General features: G+C 45.0%; 1 protein-coding gene across 1 annotated transcript in view; it reads left to right on the top strand.

Annotated features, from left to right (window-relative positions):
- The first annotated feature begins 695 nt into the window (after positions 1-695).
- The window catches only part of prr35 (proline rich 35), a 40,578-nt gene continuing 16,804 nt past the window's right edge, over positions 696-24,469 (top strand). The window contains exon 1 of the mRNA XM_033041021.1: positions 696-1,218. The gene's annotated coding sequence lies outside the window, so the exon portion shown is untranslated. The remainder of the gene's footprint in view (positions 1,219-24,469) is intronic.

The raw sequence follows: 24,469 nt of genomic DNA, 5'->3' as shown, positions 1-24,469 counted from the left end.
GGCCTTGCAAATCCCTTTAGTATTAAAATAATAAACCATTTATGAAATTGCCTCAACTTTTTTTATAATACTGGGAATCACGAAAAAACATAAAAGTGAATTTTGCTAGCCTGCTTCATTTATGATCACCTAAATTATAAATAATGCACAATTTTGTTTCCTTAAATCTCTGGTTAAAGTTTATTCCATACTCTAATCCAGTTTGAATATCTTTCACAGCAGATGCATTTTATCAACAGTCACTGACAAATGTTTATGATGGCACCCTTTTTAATAGCTTGCTGCTTAAGTGCATTCTGACTAATTAAAGAAAAACACTTTGATCAGTATGAAACTTTACAATAATTCATTAAAATATTTTGTGGTACACTTGAAAAATGTGGTCTATGCATTGTAACGTAAATGGCTTTAAAATAATGATTTTACTGCTAAATAGCCTGTGAATTATTTGCACAATGTTCTGTCTTCCAATATTCTAAGTGAAAATGGACTCCAGACATTCTATATATTGTCTAAAGTTGTTGAAGTTCTAAACAAGATAATAAGAATCTCTTCAGTCGCTTGGCTGTGCATCACAATCTTTAACCCCTTTCAACATATGACCATTTATTATGCTGAGGACCTTTGTGTTTTCCAATTGAACGCTACCCACTAAACCCTATTTTCTCAGGTTGCTATTCAAGGGACGATTCTCCACGTGAAACCCCTTTCTCAATACGATCTATCGCCGCGATGCCGGAGAGGAATTGGCAAACGGAGAGAAGAAAAAAATGAACAGTAAAAGTTTGAAACGTTGCCCTGAGAAAAAAAAACTCTCCTTATTTCTCCAGCACGACGGTCTCATTAAGAAGACACGAAGGCAGCAACAAAAAAGTTCTGGTGTAAGTTCGGGACCAGCTTTGCAAACAAAATGGGAAAAGTGTGCGTCTCTTGCCGTGTGCTAACAACTACATCAAAGGAGCGAACGGCGTATTTATAAAGGTTTTGTGACTGAAAGGGAAATAGCTTGCAGGCACAAGGCACATGACTACTCCATTTAGGGGAAAGGGGCAGATCAGCTCAATCAGTACAGCCTCGGGGCTCAAATCCTAGACAATAAATACCTTACATAACATTTAATTGTTTTCCTTTTCAGTTAGGGAGATCGAAGTGAAAAGCCACTGAACACATCACGCTGGTGAACATAAACTGCAGAGCCAGAGAATAGCATTTTTCGAGGTAAGCCGTTCGGTTATTTGTATAAAAGACTGCACGATAACCTGTCATATATTGCAAGCATGCAGCATTCTGTTTGCAGATAAAGTTTGGCACGTCTGCAAAATAAAATGATTTATAAGATCCCCCCCTCCCCCGTTAAATATTATTTCCCTGTCTCACGGTTAAGATGGTGATGGAGGAAAACTGAAATTATTTATATCTCGGTCCGTATGTAAATATAATCCAAACTGTCTGAATCTGCTTTTGACTTCAGTTAGATATTGTGGAAAGTGTATGAAATCTCCAAGCTGAGGTGGATCTGTGAAAGGTGGTGATCTCAGAATGCACCATGCTCAATAGTTTTTGCTGGCTAAATGTGACATATATATTAGGGATGCTGTTAAGAGAGGTAGGTGGAGGACGTTAGTTGACCTGCATGGTGCTAAAAGTGTTGTATGTTCCTTCTGCAGCCTCCAACTGCTGCTGTGTGGACAGATCAGGACTTGACTATGGATTGGGGATTGGAAAAGTTTAGCTCGCAATAGCAAAGCCTCGTATATCAAGTACAACTTCATTTTCAAGTATTCTTCGCTGTGTCTCAGCATTCAGTAGCAGAGACATTTACACAATGGTTCAGGTGTAGTGGTTGGAGCAATTATATGATTATCCAGCAGTTGGAGAATCGGAAACAGAACAATAAGTGTGACATGCTTTTTTCACCGATGCTTTACAGCCACTGAATGGTGCTTTATGAAAGTGCAGCCATTTCTGTAAATGCCTGAAGCTGGCTTCATTTGGTGCAATGACATGTATGTGTGCAACGGGAGATTATCAACACCAGTTTAAAGAAATGATTAGCTGTCATCCGTTAAAAGATGTGTATTTCAGTAGGGAATTGCCGGCTCCCTGTTCCCGGGCTGGTTAACATTTGAAATAAGAAAAGACAGAAGCATTTGCACAAATGCATCAGATCCCATCACCCATTGACTTGGAGATTGTCTCATGTGCAGGAAGGAACAGCAGATGCCGGTTTAAACCGAAGATAGGCAAAAAAAAAAGCTGGAGTAACTCAGCGGGTCAGGCAGCATCTCTGGAGAGAAGGAATGGGTGACGTCTCGGGTCGAGACCGAGTCTGAAGAAGGGTCGAGTCTGAAGAAACTTCACCCGTTCCTTCTCTCCAGAGATGCTGCCTTTCCCGCTGAGTTACTCCAGCTTTTTGTGTCTATCTCCGGAGTTTGTCTCACTGTTTATCATCAGTGACTCTGAATTTTGCCATCCGGGCTCTTGCATCAAACCTTATGAAGGCTTCTTCGCTATTCCGTGGGGAGAAAGGAAGATTGCAGGTGGGCAATGTGAAACGGTGGCACAGGATCAGTCACTTGTAACACTGCACTTTTTAATTTTCACTCCAATTTAATTTATAGATTTGAAAATGAAGTAGCTGGGTAACAGGTCACCGAATCAGCGTAGCTTATTTTACACTATCTACCAGTCCGAAGTGCACCCATTGTGCATCTAGCATTGGTAGAATGTCGAAACAAGGAACTGCAGATGCTTCTTTACAAAAAGACACAAAGTGCTGGAGTCAATCAGCGGTTTAGGCAATCAAAATCCCCCCTCGCCTGTGTTCACCTATTATCTGCCATGCTTTCTGCTGCTTCTCCTCTTTCCTACTTTATTCACCCCCACCCCCTATAATCAGTCTGAAGAAGGGTCCCGAACCGAAACGTCGCTTATCCATGTTCTCCAGCGCCTGATCCGCTGAGTTACTCCAGCACCTTGTGCCTTTTTTTTGTTAGCATTGTTACAAGTTTGGCATCTAGAATTGGTGGTGTCACTTTAACAACTGTGCTCCACGATCAACACCTTCCTCTCTTTGGGGTGATCGCTGAATGTCAAACGTGCCAGAGAGTCTGTTTGTCCCTGTGGGGGAAAAGCACATACAAAAAAACAACGCTGTCTTGAACAATGAACTTTTCTTCATTTAGTAATCTCCCCCTGTTGATAGTTTACATTATTATCCAGCATCTTGCATGAAGACGTACTGACATCAGTAATGAAACTATAATGAGTCATTGGGTTGGTGCTGGGGGAATTGGCTATAAATATGATTATTTACAAACAAGGAAATGCAGCTGCTGGTTTAGAAGAAAAACGCCATAGAGTGCTGGAGGAACTCAGCGGTCAGGCACATCTCTGGAGAACATGAATAGATTATCCAATTGGCTGCTGATTTCAACCATTGCATTCCCTCCCTCCCCACTCTAGTCATCCTGCTAGTTCCACTGTTCACATCGTTGTATCCCTTCATTATCACCTCATCCCCAGCCAACAATGGATCATTATGGGCTCCACCCTTCCTTGGTCATCTGTTGCCGGTCCTGCTTTTCTTACCTCCAGTTCCCCCCCACACCCCCCACTCTACTTTCAATCTTCCTCCCACAATATGTAATATGTAAAAGAATATGTGATTCTGTTCCATTCTGTTTATAGTTTGTTTGTTTGTTTTTTGCACAAAGTCCGCGAGCATAGTCACTTTTCATTTCACTGCACATCTCGTATGTGTATGTGACGAATAAACTTGACTTGGCTTGACTTGACTTGAAGAAGGGTCCCGAATCGAAACGTCACCCATCCTTTTTCTCCAGAGATGTTGCCTGACCGGCTGAGTTACTCCAGCACTTTGTGTCTATCTTCTTATTTGATTGCCAACTAATATGATTATTTAATTGGCTGTACTATTTTGGAGCATTCCTGCAAAATTCACTTTCAAGGCGCACATCATTTAGTTTAGTTTAGAGAAACAGCATGGAAACAGGCCTTTCCGCCCACCGAGTCCTCACTGACCGGCAACCCCTACACATTTACACTACCCCACACACACTAGGGACAATTTTAACATTTACCAAGCCTGTACATTTACCTAAAAACCTGTGCGTCTTTGGAGTGTGGGAGGAAACTGAAGATCTTGGAGAAAACCCACGCAGGTCACGGGGAGAACGTGCAAACTCCGTACAGACAGCACCCATAATCGGGATCGAACCCGGGTCTCCGGCGCTGCAAGTGCTGTTATGCAGCAACTCTACCGCTGTGCTACCTGCCCCACCTTATAATTATTCAGTAAGAAATTTGTGATGCTTAAGAATGAAATAAATGTGAAATATTCCTATTTCCCCTAAGCTGAGAAAATAGATAGTTAACAGAGAGATCTGGAAAGTGGATTTTGCAGCACAGATTATTTTGTGCTCCACGTGATAGAGAAAGTCAGGCAGGGGCTCAATAAGGTAAATGATTTCCCTCATATTGATATCCCAGGTTTGTAGATCAGTTGGCTTCTGTAAATTGTTCAAGAAGGAACTGCAGATGCTGGAAAATTGAAGGTAGACAAAATTGCTGGAGAAACTCAGCGGGTGCGGCAGCATCTATGGAGCGAAGGAAATAGGCAACATTTCGGGCCGAAACCCTTCTTCAGAATTTTGTCTACCTTCTGTAAATTGTCCCTAGTGTACAGGGTAGAACTAGTTTAGTTTAGCAAAACAGCACGGAAAAAGGCCCTTCGGCCCACCGAGTCCTCACCGACCAGCGATCCCCGCACGCTAACATTATCTTACACACACTGGGGGCAATTTACAATTATACCAAGCCAATTAACCTACAAACCTGTACTCCTTTGGAGTGTGGGAGGAAACCGGAGCACCCGGAGAAAACCCATGCATATCCGGGGGAGAATATACAAACTCCATACAGACAGGCACCCGTGGCCAGGATCGATCCTGGGCCACTGGCACTGTTGCTTAGCAACTCTGCTGCTGCGCCACACAGTGTGTGGGTGGTCATTGGTCGGGACGGACCCGGTGGGCCGAAGGGCATGTTCCCACGCTGTATCTCTAAAACAACAAAAAAACTAAGAACAAAGGTAAGCAGATATCACCTGGATTTCATTCATCGCTGAGGATGCTTGGCCAATAGATGGCGCTGGCATCTGCAGATGGAAACCATTGAGGTCTATGTGGTCATGAATTATGGAGCCCAGTGCTGAAAACCTACCTCAATGATCCCCATTGCCATGTCCCCATCATCATGACTCCTATTACCTCCCCCATTTCCTGCATTGCTTCACCTCCCAATGCTCAACACTTCCTCTACCTTCATTGCCTGACTCCTCTGCCGACCTGTCTTCTAACATTCTCAACAATGTCTCCTGATGATCTGTGAAGGACGGATCTGCAGATGCTGGCGTACACTCTGGAGTTTAGAAGGATGAGAGGGTATCCCATTGAAACATATAAGATTGTTAAGGGCTTGGACACGCTAGAGGCAGGAAACTTGTTCCCGATGTTGGGGGAGTCCAGAACCAGGGGCCACAGTTTAAGAATAAGGAGTAAGCCATTTAGAACGGAGACGAGGAATCGCTTTTTCTCACAGAGAGTGGTGAGTCTGTAGAATTCTCTGCCTCAGAGGGCGGTGGAGGCAGGTTCTCTGGATGCTTTCAAGAGAGGGCTCTTAAAAATAGCGGAGTCAGGGGATATGGGGAGAAGGCAGGAACGGGGTACTGATTGGGGATGATCAGCCTTGATCACATTGAATGGCGGTGCTGGCTCGAAGGGTCAAATGGCCTACTCCTGCACCTATTGTCTATTGTCTATTGAAGATAGGCACAAAATGTTAGAGTAACTCAGCAGGTCAGGCTAGCACCTCTGGAGAGAAGGGATAGATAACGTTTCAGGTCGGGATGAAGAAGGGTCTTGACTCAAAATGTCACCTCCCCATGTTCTCCAGAGTTGCTGCCTGACTTTTAGACTTTGGACTTTAGACTGCAATCCTAGAGATACCGCATGGAAACAGGCCCTTCAGCCCACCGAGTCTGCGCCAGCCCACCGAGTCTGCGCCAGCCCACCGAGTCTGCGCCAGCCCACCGAGTCTGCGCCAGCCCACCGAGTCTGCGCCAGCCCACCGAGTCTGCGCCAGCCCACCGAGTCTGCGCCAGCCCACCGAACCAGCGTTCACCCCACACACTAACACTATCCTACACATTGGGGATAATTTACAATTTACAGAAGCCAATTAATGTACAAACCCGCACGTCCATGATTGGACGGTGCAGTAGACTTGATGGGCCGAATGGGCTAGTTCCACTTCTATTCCTTATGACATCTTTGGAAACCGGAGCACCCAGAGGAAACTCACGTGGTCACTGGGAGAACGTGCAAACTCCTTGCAGACAGCACCCGTAGTCAGGATTGAACGTGGGTGTCCGGTGATGTAAGGCAGCAACTCCAACGCTGTGCCACCGTGCCACACAGTTACTCCAGCATCTTGTGACCTGATGTGGATTGTGCTAGAGAGATGGTATTCATTGCACTGTTGTGCTCAATCCAGGAGCCATTGTATCACAGGTTCAAACTAAATGCTTGAAGAGTTGCTCCAACTAGCTAGCATCAAAATAAGCAAACGCATTTCTGTGCATTTTCCAATTTGCTGACACGCTGTTTTGAGAAATATTCATTATTTCCTGACTTCTCTACAGCATCTGCTGTTTGCTGCAGCCTTCTGCCAAATTTAACTTCCATCAATTCAAACTCTTTTCCAAATTTTAGTTCCCCTCGGGTCCTGTCCATCCTGCAGTCTTAAGTGGAGGAGTAACTCAATGGGTCAGGCAGCATCGGTGGAGGGAATGGGCAGACGACGTTTCGGGTCGAGACCCTTCTTCAGACTGATCTGCTGAGTTACTCAAGCTTTTGTTGTTTTGCTCAAGGTTGCAGCATCTGCAGTTCATTGTGCCTGCAGTTGAAGTGACTGGATGTGGGTGGTGAATCGATGGAATTCTTTACCCCAGAATTCTGCGGAGGCCAAGTCAATGGACATTTTTAAGGCAAAGATTGATCGATTCTTGAATAGTATGGGTGATGGGGTTGGATAATGGGGTTGGAGGGAGAGATAGATCATCCATGATTAGTTCAGTTTAGTTTATAGTCACGTGTAATGAGGTGCAGCGAAAAACTGTTGTTGACTGCAGAAAGACAATACATGATTGAATGGCGGAATAGACTAGATGGGCCGAATGGCCTAATTCTGCTCCTAGCATTTATGAACATGAACTAACAGATTAAGTTGTAAGCCTGGACAGTGGTCTAGCACTACGAACATGGCTGAAAATACATGTGACAGGAGTAGTGGGCAGGGAAGAGAGAGAGGGAAGGGGAAGGGATAACTGGTCAGTCCTTAGGGAGGCAAAGCCCTAACCTGGACAAAAACTCTTTCCTTTGCAGTCATTTCAAGTAATGGAGATCGTAGATGAAATGGTTTGGCAGCATCCATATGTATGAGTATCAGACACTACATCTCAGGTCAAGTGAGATCCAAGTGTACTATTTTGTTAACATTTAATGAGAATATTATTATAGTTGTTTATTAATGATTTAGATGAGGGGATTACAAGTAACATTAGCAAATTTGCAGATGACACAAAGCTGGGTGGCAGTGTGAACTGTGGGGAGGATGCAATGAGAATGCAGGGTGACTTGGACAGGTTGGGTGAGTGGGCAGATGCAGTTTAATGTGGATAAATGTGAGGTTATCCACTTTGGTAGCAAAAACAGGAAGGAAGATTATTATCTAAATGGTGTCAAGTTGGGAAAAGGGGAAATACAACGGGATCTTGGGGTCCTTGGTCATCAGTTAATGAAAGTAAGCATGCAGGTACAGCAGGCAGTGAAGAAAGCGAATGGCATGTTGGCCTTCATAATAAGAGGGGTTGAGTGTAGGAGCAATGAGGTCCTCGTGAGACCACACCTGGAGTATTGTGTGTAGTTTTGGTGTCCAAATTTGAGGAACGACAATCTTGCTATTGAGGGAGTGCAGCGTAGGTTCACAGGGTTAATTCCCGGGATGGCGGGACTGCAAATGCTGAGAGAATGGACCGGCTGGTCTTGTATACTCTGGAATTTAGAAGGATGACAGGGAATCTTATTGAAACATATAAGATTATTAAGGGTTTGGACACACTAGAGGTAGGAAACATGTTCCCAAAGTTGGGGGAGTTCAGAACTAGGGGCCACAGTTTAAGAATAAGGGGTAAGCCATTTAGAACGGAGATGAGGAAACACTTTTTCATACAGAGAGTTGTGAGTCTGTGGAATTCTCTGCCTCATAGGGCAGTGGAGGCTGGTTCTCTGGATACTTTCAAGAGAGAGCTAGATAGGGCTCTTAAAAATAGCGGAGTCAGGGGATATGGGGAGAAGGCAGGAACGGGGTACTGATTGGGGATGATCAGCCATGATCACATTGAATGGCGGTGCTGGCTCGAAGGGCCGAATGGCCTACTCCTGCACCTATTGTCTATTGTCTATTCTGCTGACTAATGAATCGTTTTGTTTAGTTTAGTTTCGAGATACAGCGCGGGAACAGGCCCTTCGGCCCACCAAGCCGTACCGACCAGCGATCCCCGCACATAACACTATCCTACACACACTAGGGAAAATGTTTACATTTACACCAGGCAAATTAACTGACAAACCTGCACGTCTTCTGAGTGTGGGGAGAAAACCCACACAGGTCATGGGGAGAACATACAAACTCTGTTCAGGCAGCACACGTAGTCAGGATTGAATCCGGATCGCTCGCGCTGTGAGACTGCAGCTCTACCGCTGTGCCACCCACCATGCCACCTAAGGTGTTTACCTATTAAATAGTAATCAGAAAATATTTAAGCTTGCCAAGTGTGGAATCTTTGTCTATGACCACTGAAAAGAACGCAAAATGACGGCGCTTAAATATTAATTCAGGATTTGTTTATTTTCCTAGCATTACCAGCAGGGCAGAAAAACTGCAATATTCACTGAACAATATTACACTATTAACAAAAAATTGTAAATTTGTGACTGTAAGCATAATTGCTAAAGATAATCAGGGATGCCATTGATAAGTGGCATCAATTGATGAAAAAGTTGAGATAAAATAAAAATGAAAATTATAAATCAGAGCATTGAGTATAGAAGTTGGGATGTAATGTTAAAATTGTACAAGGCATTGGTGAGGCCAATTCTGGAGTATGGTGTACAATTTTGGTCGACTAATTATAGGAAGGATGTCAACAAAATAGAGAGAGTACAGAGGAGATTTACTAGAATGTTGCCTGGGTTTCAGCACCTAAGTTACAGAGAAAGGTTGAACAAGTTAGGTTTTTAATCTTTGGAGCGCAGAAGGTTAAGGGGGAACTTGATAGAGGTCTTTAAAATGATGAGAGGGATAGACAGAGTTGACGTGGATAAGCTTTTCCCATTGAGAGTAGGGAAGATTCAAACAAGAGGACATGACTTGAGAATTAAGGGACAGAAGTTTAGGGATAACATGAGGGGGAACTTCTTTACTCAGAGAGTGGTAGCTGTGTGGAATGAGCTTTCAGTGGAAGTGGTGGAGGCAGGTTTGATTTTATCATTTAAAAATAAATTGGATAGGTATATGGACGGGAAAGGAATGGAGGTTATGGTCTGAGTGCAGGTAGATGGGACTAGGGGAAAATAAGTGTTCGGCACGGACTTGAAGGGCTAAGATGGTCTGTTTTCCGTGCTGTAATTGTTATATGGTCACCAGACTGATTCCTGGGATGTCAGGACTTTCATATGAAGAAAGATTGGATAGACTCGGTTTGTACTCGCTAGAATTTAGAAGATTGAGGGGGGGATCTTATAGAAACTTACAAAATTCTTAAGGGGTTGGACAGGCTAGATGCAGGAAGATTGCTCCCGATGTTGGGGAAGTCCAGGACAAGGGGTCACAGCTTAAGGATAACGGGGAAATCCTTTAAAACCGAGATGAGAAGAACTTTTTTCACACAGAGAGTGGTGAATCTCTGGAACTCTCTGCCACAGAGGGTACTCGAGGCCAGTTCATTGGCTATATTTAAGAGGGAGTTAGATGTGGCCCTTGTGGCTAAGGGGATCAGAGGGTATGGAGAGAAGGCAGGTACGGGATACTGAGTTGGATGATCAGCCATCAGCAGGCTCGAAGGGCCGAATGGCCTACTCCTGCACCTGTTTTCTATGTTTCTATGTTTCTATATAACATTGCAAAGGGAAGTCAACTGCAAATCAATAAAATGTATTACATTAGAGCCACATCACAAGCTGGTTAGCAATATCATATTCAGGGACAGTTTCTTCCCAGCTGTTATCAGGCAACTGAATCATCCTACCAGAGGCCAGTGCTGAACACCTATCTACCTCTTTGGTGACCCTTGGACTATCCTTGATCGGACTTTGCTGGCTTTACCTTGCACTACACGTTATTCCCTTATCATGTGTCTATGCACTGCGAATGGCTCGATTGTAATCGGGTATTGCCATTCCGCTGGCTGGTTAGCACGCAACAAGGGCTTTCCACTGTACCTCGGTACACGTGACAATAAACCAAACTGCACTGAACTGATATTTCTCTGCACAATACATTTTCTTCTGCCACCATCTCCATAACAAATTAAATAACGTTTCTGTTCAGCGAAATCGCCCACAATTACAAATCGAGCATTTCAGAAAAATATACCCAGCTGGAGATTTCCTCAAGTAATTCTTTGATTTGGGCAACAAACACAACAGGACAAGAATATATATGTTGTAATCATGCTGCAATTATTGTAACAACAATACCTGAATAAGGGAGACTATTTTTCCAAACAATATGTGGCAATCGTTTATGCTAACCTCTATTTTTAGCTGGTGACCAACTTGTATTTCACTATCTGCCTTCATTAGAATGCTCCAGGGCATTCATTTCAGATTTTTCATGCACCACCTATCTTAAAAGGGGAAATTTCAGTAATTTGGATCTCTCCTGCAACATGACGGCTGTACTAAAGTTAAACCAACTTCGTTTATTTTCAAAGGGAGAAGGTCTCGTTCATTCGTGGTGGCAGCAATGATTATTCTTGTTTCTCCGATGGACGATCACTGCACCAGGTTCCCGATTAACATAGGACATAGAACAGTGCAGCACAGGAACAGCATGGTGGCGCAGCGGTAGAGTTGCTGCCTTGCAGCACCAGAGACCCGGATTCTGACCACGGGTGCGGTCTGCATGGAGTTTGTACATTCTCCCCGTGACCTCGTGGGTTTTCTCCGGGTGCTCCGGTTTTCCTCCCACATAGGTTAATTGAAATCTGTAAATTGTCCCTAGTAGTGGAGTCAAGTCAAGTCACTTTTATTTCTATAGCACATTTAAAAAAACAACTCTCGTTGACCAAAGTGCTTTACATTGGTGGAGGTATTAACGTTTTACAACAGTGGTTCATAGATTAAGTACATACATAAATACATATATATATAGCCCTCCCTCAGAGGACGTCAAGAAAGGCTTGAGAGTAAAGATGAGTTTTAAGTCTCGACTTAAAAGAGTCGATGGAGGGGGCAGTTCTGATGGGAAGGGGGATGCTGTTCCACAGTCTAGGAGCTGCAACCGCAAAGGCGCGGTCGCCCCTGAGCTTGTGCCTGGACCGCGGGATGTTCAGTAACCCCAAGTCGGCCGATCTGAGGGACCTGGAGGTGGTGTGGTGGGTAAGCAGACTTTTGATGTAGGTGGGGGAACGCCCGTTAAGGGCTTTGTAAACATAAAGAAGGATCTTGAAATTTATTTGGAACCGCACAGGGAGCCAGTGGAGAGAGGCCAGGATCGGGGTGATGTGGTCCCTTTTTCGGGTGCCCGTCAGGAGTCTCGCTGCGGCGTTTTGGACCAGTTGCAGGCGGGACAGGGTAGATTGGCTGATGCCAGTACGGATGATTGTTGGTCGGTACGGACACGGTGGGCCGAAGGGCCTGTTTAAACCACATCACATCACTAAACTAAACTAAACTAACCTAAACTAAAGCAAACTAAACTAAACTATGGGGCAGCAGAGTAAAGTTGCTGCCTTACAGCACCAGAGATCCGGGTCCGATCCTGACTACGGGTAGGCCGTCTGTACAGAGTTTGTACATTCTCTCCATGACCTGCGTAGGTTTACTCCGGGATCTCCGGTTTCTTCCCACACTCCAAAGATATACAGGTTTGTCGGTCAATTGGCTTGGGATTGTCCCTAGTATGTGTGGGGTAATGTTAATGTGTGGAGATCGCTGGTCGGCATGGACTCGGTGGGCAGAAGGGCCTGTTTCCGCGCTGTATCACTAAACCACAATGTTATGTGACGAACTTGATGCCAAGTTAAATCCTTCCATGTGCCTATCTAAAAGCCTCTTAAACACCACTGCGGCAGCTAAATCACGTTTCATATAGGTTTCACGCTGCTGACAGCACGAGTGAGCGGAATTACAGCGCGTGGACACATTCACCAACTAAGGAAGCATTAGTCATCACACCATCCCAATTATGTTTGTTTGGTGAGCAGCCTCATTAAGTTAGTTCCCAAGTGATGTCATCAGGACTTGCTCCTAATAGAAAAATAATTTGTTTTCTCGAAGCAGATAGACTTCCCGAAGGACAGGCAAAGTTCATTGCAATTCCTTTTTCTCCTCAAACAGTTTGTTTTTGGTAAAGATGGTGACATTCTTTAATTTAACATGTTTTACATAGCTGGTGGATGCCTTTAATCCATCCAGTCCAGCGATCAGCTGTGCAGTGTCAATTAAATGTGATCTGTGGTATGTGTACCCCATCTGGAAATGGAGTCAGAAATAAACTGTGAAATTTGTGGTTAAAAGGCAGGAAGCACAACGTGGTCCAATGCTGCACTGCACGGACTTCAACCGTATCGCATACTCCGGCCCTGCGACCTAACGGAATGAACATTCATCTCTCCAATTTTAGGTAACACCCCACCCCATTTTCACCCTCTCTCTTTCCTGACCCTTGTGTGCACCCATTCTCCCACTATATCATCCCCCTTTCCCCTTCCCACCCCCCGCCCCCTTCCCCCTCCCTCAGGCTGCAGATTTCGCTCCCCTTCTCAACACTCTTTTGACTCCTCAATTTCTCCTCTTTGGTCCCCATTTGTTACCCTTTTGTCTTATTTTCACATCTAGCCTCTGTCCACCCATCTGCCAATTAAAAAAAATAATCCCTCAGCTGTATCCACCTATCACTCGTCAGAATTTGTAACTTTGTAAGCACCCTTTAAGGGGACTATTTGCATTCAAATATTTGCAAGGTATGCAAGCAAAGAAGTCAATTCAATTCAATGTTATATCTTTGCACTAAATGCTGTAACCTTTATCCTTTTATTCCGCACTGTGCATTGCTTGATTGTATTCATGTACAGTCTGTTCTTTGACTGGATAGCACGCAAACAGGACGGTGGCACGGTGGCGCAGTGGTAGAGTTGCTGCCTCACAGCGCCAGAGACCCGGGTTCGATCCTGACTGTGCGGAGTTTGTACGTTCTCCCTGTGACCGCGTGGATTTTCTCTGAGCGCTTCGGTTTCCTCCCACATCCCAAAGACCTTTGAGTTTGTTGGTTAATTGGCTTCTGTAAATTACCCCTAGTGTGTAGGATATGAAAGTGGGACAACATGGAACTAGTGTGCGGGTGAGCAATGGTTGGCTTGGACCTGGTGAGCAGAAGACCTCTGTTCCCACGCTGCATCTTGACACGAAACTAAACTAAAAGCTTTCCACTGTACCTTGGTACACATAACAATTATAATCTAAACTAAACTAAACTATACATCCCCATTAAAAAAAAAATCCTCAAATCAGTTTTGAAAGAGATGGTGAATATGTCATTGTAATTAGTGCTTTTATTTGGATATCGAAGATTTTGGACAGCTCACACAATACCTTAACGAAATAATGCGCGCTGACTAGCACATGTTATTTTCTGTTTTGCTCTCTGCCTCTGTACCAGCCTCCACCGAGTGTGCTCTCTCCCTCTCAGTGTTTTCCTCCCAGCTACTTAGATCCACACAGGTTAGAAAACATTTTGAGTAGCGACAGCTCTCGGCAAACAGTGTTTCTCCTGGGCTGTCTCCAGTCAGCGATTTTTAAAAGCCGCAACTCCAGGGATGCTTCGACAAGCGTGCTTGCAAGCTGCCTTCTTGAGATGATTAAATACAACAGAAACATTTTAGTTTAAAAAAAAAATCTCATTGGAGAAGGAGCCAATAGTTAAAGTGTTCGCCAGTAGCCGTCAGCTCCGACTGCAAGTTCAATACCTCAGCTGCAAGATATAATAAAAGGAGTATGTGTGGGAAGGAAGATGCTGGTTTAAACCGAAGATAGAAGAAGGGTCTCGACCTGAAACGTCTCTCCAGAGATGCTGCCTGTCCCGCTGAGTTACTCCAGCATTTTGTGTCTATCTGCGATATAATAAGAGGAACTGGTTCCTCCATAGGATCTGGACTTACAGCTTCAGGTACACTTTGAAAATCATTGAAATAAGTTTGATTTTGAAGGATTTTTCTTTAATTCTAATGAAGGCAATATTTTTTCAGAGTATTGCTTACTGTTTTCAGATGGATCCTACTTCAACCATAATGCTTATATATATATATAAGACTTCAATACAATGAAATATAAAATAATTCTAAACCTTCTTAGCTGAAAGCAATTGTGTTGAGGACCTGCTGATGGAGGTGTTCATTTTTAAGTTGTGACATTATTTGACAAACCTTATTTCTTTCCAAGATTAATATTTGCAGATTGGATCCTATTTTCCATCTTGTGTCGCATGTGTTTGTAAATCTTTTTCCAAAATGTAACTTTCTAAATGAAATTCGGGAGCCACTATTTGTATTTAACTCCATTGATAAGATCACTTGTGTCTGATTTTGAGCAATTCCTGTCAGTTGTTAGTATATTTGCTCAAACTAAGATATTGCAACTAAATTCATGAATTATCAATTCCTGCCATAGAATAGTTTTAACAATGACTTGTCTTCGCTCCAGGGATGTGAAATTTGGCTTTGTTTATCCAATCTATGCGAGCTGAAATTCCGTACATAGTTTCAATATGGTGGCCATGGCAAATACTTTTTGAGTTGAGTTTAGTTTATTGTCACGTGTGCCGGGGTTTAGCGTAAAGCTTTTGTTGCGTGCTAACCAGTCAGCGAAAAGATAATAGATGATTACAATCAGGCTATCCACAGTGTGCCAATACATGATAATGCGAATAATGCTTAATACAAGATAAAGTCCAGTAAAGTCCAATCAAAGATAGTCCGAGGGTCTCCAATGAGGTAGATGGTAGCTCAGGACTGATCTCTAGCTGTTGGTAATGGTTCAGTTGCCTGATAACAGCTGGGAAGAAACTGTCCTTGAATCTGGAGGCGTGCATTTTCATACTTCTATACTTTTTGTCTGATTGGAGATGAGGGAGTGGGATTGTCTATGATTATGCTGGTGGCCTTGCCGAGGCAGCGTGAGGTGTAAAAATAGTCAATGGAAGAGAGACTAGTTAGAAGCTATGTTAAGTAAATTAGTATCCTGTGTGTTATGTTGTAGAAACATTCAGGGCTCAAAGTTGGATTGCTGGTCATGGAGTCTTACAACGTTCAGCCCAACTTGCGCACACCGGCCAACCTGTCCCATCTACACATGTCCCATCTGCCTGCATTTGGCCCATATCCCTCCAAACCTGTCCTATCCAAGTACCTGTCTAAATGTTTCTTAAACGTTGCGATAGTAACTGCCTCAATTACCTCCTCCGGCAGCTCGTTCCATACACCAACCACCCTTTGTGCGAATAAATTATCTTTTAGGTTCCTATTAAATCATTCCCCCCTCACCTTAAACCTATGTCCCTGGGTTCTCGATTCTCCTACTCTGGGCACGAGACACTGTGTGTTCACCTGAACTATTCCTCTCATGGCTTTTGGTCTTTCTTGGATCCTATTGTTGGCGTCGGTAATTTAAGATTAAAAGAGTGTAAGAAGCAGTAAGTCTGAAGACGCGTCTCGACCCGAAACGTCACCTATTCCTTTTCTCCAGAGACTCTGCCTGACCCCCTGAGTTACTGCAACATTTTGTCTTCATCTACGTAAGACGCAGTAAACCTGATTGTCTATTTTCACACTGTGAAAATTGACATGTAGGTAACACAATTAAATAAAACTTATGGCTTTTATTTGACTTTTAAAAGAAAATCGGTATGTTCACCTTAAGTATACATTGAAGAGGTATACACCTATACAATGTATAAATATTGTTGGAATAAGCATATTATAAAGTCAATTGGCCTGCAATACTGATTTCATGCCACTGTTGCCATTTGGGAATAAATAGGGTGGGCTGAAATTGGTATCTATTGTACCCGATTTTTAGACAAAGTGATCTCGAAGCAGACTAATCTGCCAGTTGAATGGTCGGGACTTTGTCTGTTTAGTCTCGGTTCAAACTGGGCCCTAATGGGCCTGTCCCACTTAGGCGACTTTTAAGGGGACTGCAGGAGGCTATGCAGTCGCCACATGTTCGCGGGTGGTTGCCGGGGAGTCGCCTTCATGGTCGTGAGCAGTTCCCGCATTCTGGGAACTAGTCGCGGCCTCATTCTGGTCGCCGCGAATCTTTCAACTTGTTAGCGGCGACTAGAATGAAGCCGCCATGGAGAGTAGCGAGAATTCTCGTGCCGTAGGTGGGTCGCCAGGGAGGTCGAAGGTTGAAGGTTCTCGGAGGTTCTCGTAGGTTGTAGCCGGTGCTGACCGGTGAATTTCATTGGCTCATTGGGGAAAAAAAAGTTAGGAAATAGTTTTCAGAACCAAGGATAACCGACCGGTAATGTTAAATATCCGCCAAGCTTCACAGCCGTGTATCTCTGGCTTCTTAAAAGTTGTCCCCACTCCTTCTCCCCCCTCTCATCTCCCTCTCCCCTCCTCTTTTAAAGGACTTACCGTACACTATGCCTTATGCCCCTGTCCCACTTAGGAAACCTGAACGGAAACCTCTGGAGACTTTGCGCCCCACCCAAGGTTTCCGTGCGGTTCCCAGAGGTTGCCGGAGGTTGCAGGTAGTGGAAGCAGGTAGGGAGACTGACAAAAACCTCCGGGAACCGCACGGAATCCTTGGGTGGGGCGCAAAGTCCCCAGAGGTTTCCGTTCAGGTTTCCTAAGTGGGACAGGGGCATAACTCTCTCTTGAAAACATTCCAGTGAATAGGCCTCCATTGCCTTTTGTGGCAGAGAATTCCACAAATTCACAACTCTCTGGATGAAGAAGCCTTTCCTCATCTCAGCCCTAAATGGCCTACCCCCTACTCTTAAATTGTGACCCCTGGTTCAGGACTCCCCCCAACATCGGGAAAATTATTCCTGCATCAAGTCTTTACGAATTTTACGTGCTTCTGTAAGATGGGTTTATCGAATTTGCTTCCCCCTGTCCGTTCTTGTGTTATTGTGGACTGCTTGAGAATTGCGCACAGTCATTTCATGGATAATAAACGAAGGCTTGTAAATGCCAGTTACAGACTGTTAAATTTGACAACTAATTAAGGGATCTCATTACTTAGTAATTTCCCACCTAGAGAGTGAAGCTTCAGCGAGCAACTCAGTTTTGTAGGTGCTGCATCCACTTAATTGAAGTCGCCCATTCTAGGTGTCACTTCAAAGCACTGTGCAATGATTCTACATTTCTTCCTCAAAGGAATGGAATAGAATGGGATGGAATATTTTATTGTCCAATGTGACAAGGCACGGTGAAATTCTTTGTCTGCATACCTAATGTGTGCAAATAGTAGCCACAAACTGCGCAGACAAAGTTACAAAGCACGCCGGCTCCTCCATTGATCTCCCCCCCCCCCCCCCCAATGAGTCCCCATTGTCCACTGTTCTTCCCCCTCCCTCACGGCGGTCCCTCCCACACTCTCATCGACCGTTGACCGCGGGTCGACCCGCCAGACTTTACTGCTGCCGAGGCCCCATCACCGCGAGGCTTTACCGCCACCGAGGCCCCACCGCTGCCGACGCCCCATCACCGCGAGGCTTCACCGTCGCCAACGCCCCACTTTACTTGTCCGTCTCGTCCGTCGGTCGGCGCCATTATCGGCCGCGGCACCGACCCCTCGGACAATGGGACCAGCAACACTGGGGCCAGAGCCCCTTAAATTTAAATTATTCCTCTGTGTCTCCTGCAAACTACCCTGAATATCTTCCCAAATTCTCCCTCCTGGCACCAATTACCTTTGCCTCATGGTTCCCATGTTTGTGATCCAAGTTCGTAAGTGGTAGGAGCAGAATTAGGCCATGCGGCCCATCAAGTCTACTCCACCATTCCAATCATGGCTGTTCTATCTTTCTATATCTAACCTCGCCCCTCCTTCATCCTAAATAAGCAATGCATGCACGTTAACTTATGCCCCTGTCCCACTTAGGAAACCTGAACGGAAACCTCTGGAGACTTTGCGCCCCACCCAAGGTTTCCGTGCGGTTCCCGGAAGTTTTTATCAGTCTCCCTACACCTACCTGCTTCCACTACCTGCAACCTCCGGCAACCACCTGCAACCTCCGGGAACCGCATGGAAACCTTGGGTGGGGCGCAAAGTCTCCAGAGGTTTCCGTTCAGGTTTCCTAAGTGGGACAGGGGCATTACAAACAATCACTCTATTAAAGTGAAGGAATAATTTCACACTTCAGCTTGCAAAGAAGGGTAGATGTTGGTGTCTACTATAAGATCCCTAGTTAGTCCTTGTTCAACCAAAGTAATTAACTTCACTGAACTCGTAAGTCCTTTTAATCGCATTCTACACTGAAAGGAGTTTTGGACATTAAGAATTAATCACTCGTTACCGTGGCAATTTTATCCCAAATGTACTGAGCTACATAAATAAAATTAGGAAATACTACGAGCACCCATTCTAAGGGAAGTAGGGAACAATGGTCATGATTAAAGAAACCTTGTAAGGGAAATAAAAGGGGAAAAAAATGGGAATGCTCCAGATCTCAATAGCTCTGGCAAACGTTTTTGAAAAAAGGCTCAGACTTAATGTTTCAAGTTGAAGACCTTTAGGTAGTTGTCTTTCGGCCAATCGTGTCCGCGCCAAGCTGCAGTCACCCCGTACACTAGCACTATCCTACACACCGGGAGCAATTTTTACCAAAGCCAATTAACCTACAAATTCGCATATCTTTGGGATGTGGGAGGAAACCAGAGCACCTGGAGAAATCCCATGCGGTCACAGGGAGAACATCTGAGGCCAGGCAGCGAGCGTCTCTGGAGCAAAGGCATGGCTGACGTCTCGGGTCGAGACCCTCCTTCAGACTAGGAGAGTCAGGGGACTTTGACAGAGTTGCTGTCTGACCCGCTGAGTTACTCCAGCTCTTTGTGTCTATCTTTGGTTTAAACCATCTGATCCCCACACATCTGACTGAGGTCAGGATTGAACCCGGGTCTCTGGCTCCGTGAGCCAACGACTCTACCAGCTGCGACACCACGCGCCACCCTTTGAGGAACTGTTTGCCTGAATCACTGGTAATCCCTCTTCAACAACAACAAGACTTGTTAAAAAATATTCTGTTGTTACTGCTGCAAACCTCAAAGGACTTAATTAGGGATTTCTTTCCCCTTTTCACAGTCGACATCTAGCTTGGAAAATATTTTGCGCATCACACTTTATTACTGTCTATTTTGGACAAAGGACATCTTATTTACTTCCAGTTACAGCCTAGACTCAAGCAGGATGCACATTTCTGTGCAACATCTGGATCTGGATCTGGATGAGGATGTAGTATGCTGAAAACCTCTGGGTAGAGCATCACTCAGCACTATGGTGGTGGTGGATGTACTAGTCGAAGTGGAGATGCTTTTGGAGTTGCATCTTTGTGTGTGTTGATGTTTTGGTGATCTCTGATGCTGGCTGGTAGGGTGTTCCAATCCCTTGCTGTCTTGAAGAGAAATGAGTTAGAAAGTGCTAATGAAGTGCCGTGCGAAATGAAACATCTTATTGATGTTCCCTTGAGTGAAAAGATCCCGCACATCCACCCCGCTCTCTATCTGTAAACTAAACTAAACTAATAGCGGTTAGGAAGGAACTGCAGGTGCTGGTTTACACCAAAGATAGACATAAAAAGCTGGAGTGACACAGCAGGTCAGGCAGCATCTCTGGAGAAAAGGAATAGGTGATGTTTCGGGTCTTCTTCAGACACTTCTTCAGACTGAGAGTCAGGGAAAAGGGATACGTTCAGCCATGATCACATTGAATGGCGGTGCTGGCTCGAAGGGCCAAATGGCCTGCTCCTACACCTATTTTCCATTGTCTATTGAGAGGTATAGAGGGTAATTGAATGAAAGATATGCAAAAAGCAACGATGAGCAAGGTAAGGTGGGGCCCACAATGGTCCATTGTTGGCAGTGGGTTAGGTGATAATGAGTTATACAGATGGTGGAAACGCAACAGGGGGACAGTGAAACTAGTACGACTGGGTTGGGGGATTGATAGAGAGAGAGGGGATGCAAGGATTACTTGAAGTTAGTGACATCAATATTCAATTTCCAAACCCAATCAATACTGGAGAAAAGGAATAGATCACCTATTCCTTTTGTCGAGAGATACTGTCGGTCCCGCTGAGTGACTCCAGCATTTTGTGTCTACCCGTACATTTATTCTATGTTATCCCAGTTTCGCATCCTACACACTGGGGGCAATTTACAGAACCCTACAAACCTGCATGACTTTGGGATCTCGGAGGAAACCGGGGCACCCGGAGAAAACCCACGTGGTCACAGGGAAAACGTACAAACTCCGTACCGACAGCACCCCTGTAGTTAGGATCGAACCTGTGTCTCTGGCGCTGTGAGGCAGCAACATTACCGCTGCACCACTGATGTAGTTATATCGCATTAACTGGACTGAATTTCTGACAAATGTCGATTTGAATGCCCATCGATCCTTGATCTGGATGGACCTTTGATACCTTACCACAATTACCTGTATTTGATATGGTGACAATACTGTCTCCACTTCCCCCAGGGTCCTGATTTTGAAACACTAGTGCTCCCATTGCACAAACTTCCTGTTGCTATTATTGTTATTTGTTCCTTGCCTGTATGTTTCACCCCACCATCTTTGCCATAGCAACTGACTGATAGTGTGCAAAAGAAATGATTCATACACCCGACCAACTTATGTCTTCAGCTGGCAGTTTGCCTCGATATTGATTGAATGTAAAGACACAGCTTAGAAACGCTCCCTCCCCCCCCCCCCCCCCCCCCCACCCCCATTGAGTCCAAACCAACCATCGGTCATCCATTAGACACCTAGTTCTACATCCTCCTACTCTGGCATCCACTCCCTACACGCTACAGGAATCAATCACTCTGCGGACCTTCACGTCTTGGGGATGTGGGAGGAAACCGGAGCACCCGGAGGAAACCCACGCAGTCACAAGAAGAACGTGCAAACTCCGCACAGACAGCACCCGAGGTCAGGATCGAACCCTGGTCTCTGGCCCTATTGAGGTGGCAGCTCTCCCAGCCACGCCACTGTGCCGTCCTTTAATGTGTAAAAGTCTGTCACATTCCAACAAAAGAATATGATTAAAAAATATTCTCAAGTGTAAAGTCAGATTTCCGTGGCTGAGGCATGGTGTATCAATAGAGACCCAGAAAATCCCCAGTTCTGGCAACATAGTGGCTACATGGTAACATTCAGAGTCGCGTTTTCTCCACTATTTATCTTCCTAGTTTCCTGGTTTGGATGGGAGAACCTACATGCCATGTATAGGCACATACAAGCAAATCACATGCATGACTAGAGCAATTGGTTTTAGTTTAGTTTAAAGGTACAGCATGAAAACAGACCCTTCCCCCCCCACTGAGTCCACGCCGACCATCGATCACCCGTTCACACTAGTTCTGCATTATCCCACTTTCTCATCCACTGGAGTCATTTCCCTGTCAGACTTTGACATTTGGCTCACAACCAAGTGCAATCAATACATATATCTTTCTTTATATATGTGAAAAGAACCTCTAAATTGATGCATTCCTGCAGGATGGCAGGGGTTATGGGGATAAGTCAGGAGAATGGGGTTAGGTGGGAAAGATAGATCAGCCATGGTTGAATGGCGGAGTAGACTTGATGGGCCGAATGGCCTAATTCTACTCCTATCACATGTTTATGGTGGTGAAGGCAATATGATAGTGGCGTTCAAGGCACAAGGAGGAACAGGGAATGGAGGGATATAGATCATCCACAGGCAGGTGAGATCAGTTTAAGTTTGGCATCATGTTGGGCACAAACATTGTGGGTGGAAGGGCCCATTCCTGTGCTGTACTCTGTTCTATATTCTATAATGAGTGGCTCCTCAATTGGAGGTGGATGCAAATACGTCAAACCATGTGCAAAATGCTTGTTCACTTTGCATGATTTAAGGCTCCCAGGGCAATTCTATAAGCATCAGGTTACCGTACCCACCATGGTGTGTGTTGCCTTGCCGGGCTCCAAGGGAATGTCGCATGGGGAATTACATCATTCTATCTATCCCTGGTGCTGAATCTCTATCAGGAGTGTCTAACAGGAAATACTCAAGTGGTGCGAAACGACCACGTCTAGGGTGGCTCAGCGGTAGAGTTGCTGCCGTGCAGCGCCAGAGACCCGAGTTCCATCGTGACTACGGGTGCTGCCTGTATGGAGTTTGTGTACGTTCTCCCCGTGACCTGCGTGGGTTTCCGCAGGTTGCTCCAGTTCCCTCCCACGTCCCAAAGACGCGTAATTGGCTTCGGTAAAACGTTGCAATAGAATGTCCATGGTGTGTAGCTCTTCCCATCAGAACTGCCCCCTCCATCGACTCCTTTAAGTCGAGACTTAAAACTCATCTTCACTCTCAAGCCTTTCTTGACGTCCTCTGAGTGAGGGCTATATGTATGTATTTATGTATGTACTTAATCCACGAACCAATGTTGTATAACGTTAGTACCTCCACCAATGTAAAGCACTTTGGCCAACGAGAGTTGTTTTTTAAATGTGCTATAGAAATAAAAGTGACTTGACTTGTAGGATAGTGCTAGCATACGGGGCGATGGCTGTAGGATGGCTCGGTGGGCCGAAGGGCCTGTTTCCTGCACTGTATCCCTCGAGTCTAAAAGTAAAAGTCTACATTGACATTCTGTCCCACATTGTGAAGACTAAAACAAATCCTGTCTCAACCTCCTGGATAAAAAGGATTCCACTCCCTCAAACAATACGCAAGCCATTGCAACAGATTCTGTAAGTTAATACCCAATTTGTAGGGAGTTGCCGTGCAGGGTTTGTTTGAAGAAACTTCCAGCCTCCCAGCTTTGTTGTGGGGAGACAGTGCAGTGTTAGCAAACGCATCTGCAAAATGCCGACTTGGCTTCCTCCTGCCTTTCGCCCGAGGCGACCCATCGGAGTGTGAAGCTGAAGCCATGATGAAGACTCTTTCACAAAAAGTAGGAAGGAGCCTTTTGATTAGAAATTACTGCCATTAAACATCCTGACAAAAGCTGGAGGAGACAGAAAACAATTCTTACGCCACCTCCAAAATCAGCTGGTAATTAAGCTGCCGCCGGCTTTTAAACGGCCCAGCACCAAGTGTTATCTCCAGATGAGTTGCCCAGATACAGGCTGGGTTGCTGCACCCCTGGTCCGCTATTAAAATATAGTAAAAAAAGGGCCCCATCTGTGCAGCTGATGGTGCGATACTTTGATTGTGGGAGTCACACCCTCCAACATAACTGGAGCGCAAATATGTCGATTCATAGGTTCTAGGAGCAGAATTAGGTCATTCAACCCATCAGGCCTACTCTGCATGGCTGATCTATCTTTCCCTTTCAACCCCATTCTCCTGCCTTCTCCCCGTAACCCTTGACAGTGTTACCAGTGGGCAATCTCCACCTTAAAAATATTATTAACTTGGCCTCCTCAGCTCTCCGTGGCAAGGAATACCACAGATTCACCACCCGCCTGGGCTAATGAAATTCCTCCTCATCTCTTTTCTAAAGGTACATCCTTTTATTCTGAGGATATGCCCTCTGGTCCTTGACTCTCCCACTAGTGGAAACATCCTCTCCACATTCACTCTATCCAGGCCTTTCACTGAATGGACATTGATGACGCTCTGGTAGTTTCACAGGCATCTTTATTGACGGTGGATTTCTTTCAGTTCAAGCGCTTATTTGAATTATTTGAATTTAAGGCATCTATTAGGCAACTGCACATCCTCTAGTAACTAGAGCGTAGTCCTGACCTCCCATCCACCTCAATGAAAACCCTTTAACTTTCTTTAATCAGACTTTATTGGACCTCAATGGTATATAGACAATAGACAATAGGTGCAGGAGTACGCCATTCGGCCCTTCGAGCCAGCACCGCCATTCAATGTGATCATGGCTGATCATCCCCAATCA

Source organism: Amblyraja radiata, chromosome 22, assembly GCF_010909765.2.
Source record: "Amblyraja radiata isolate CabotCenter1 chromosome 22, sAmbRad1.1.pri, whole genome shotgun sequence".
Lineage (NCBI taxonomy): Eukaryota > Metazoa > Chordata > Chondrichthyes > Rajiformes > Rajidae > Amblyraja > Amblyraja radiata.
The sequence above is the reverse complement of the archived record's forward strand: the minus strand, read 5'-3'. Positions and strand labels throughout refer to the sequence as shown.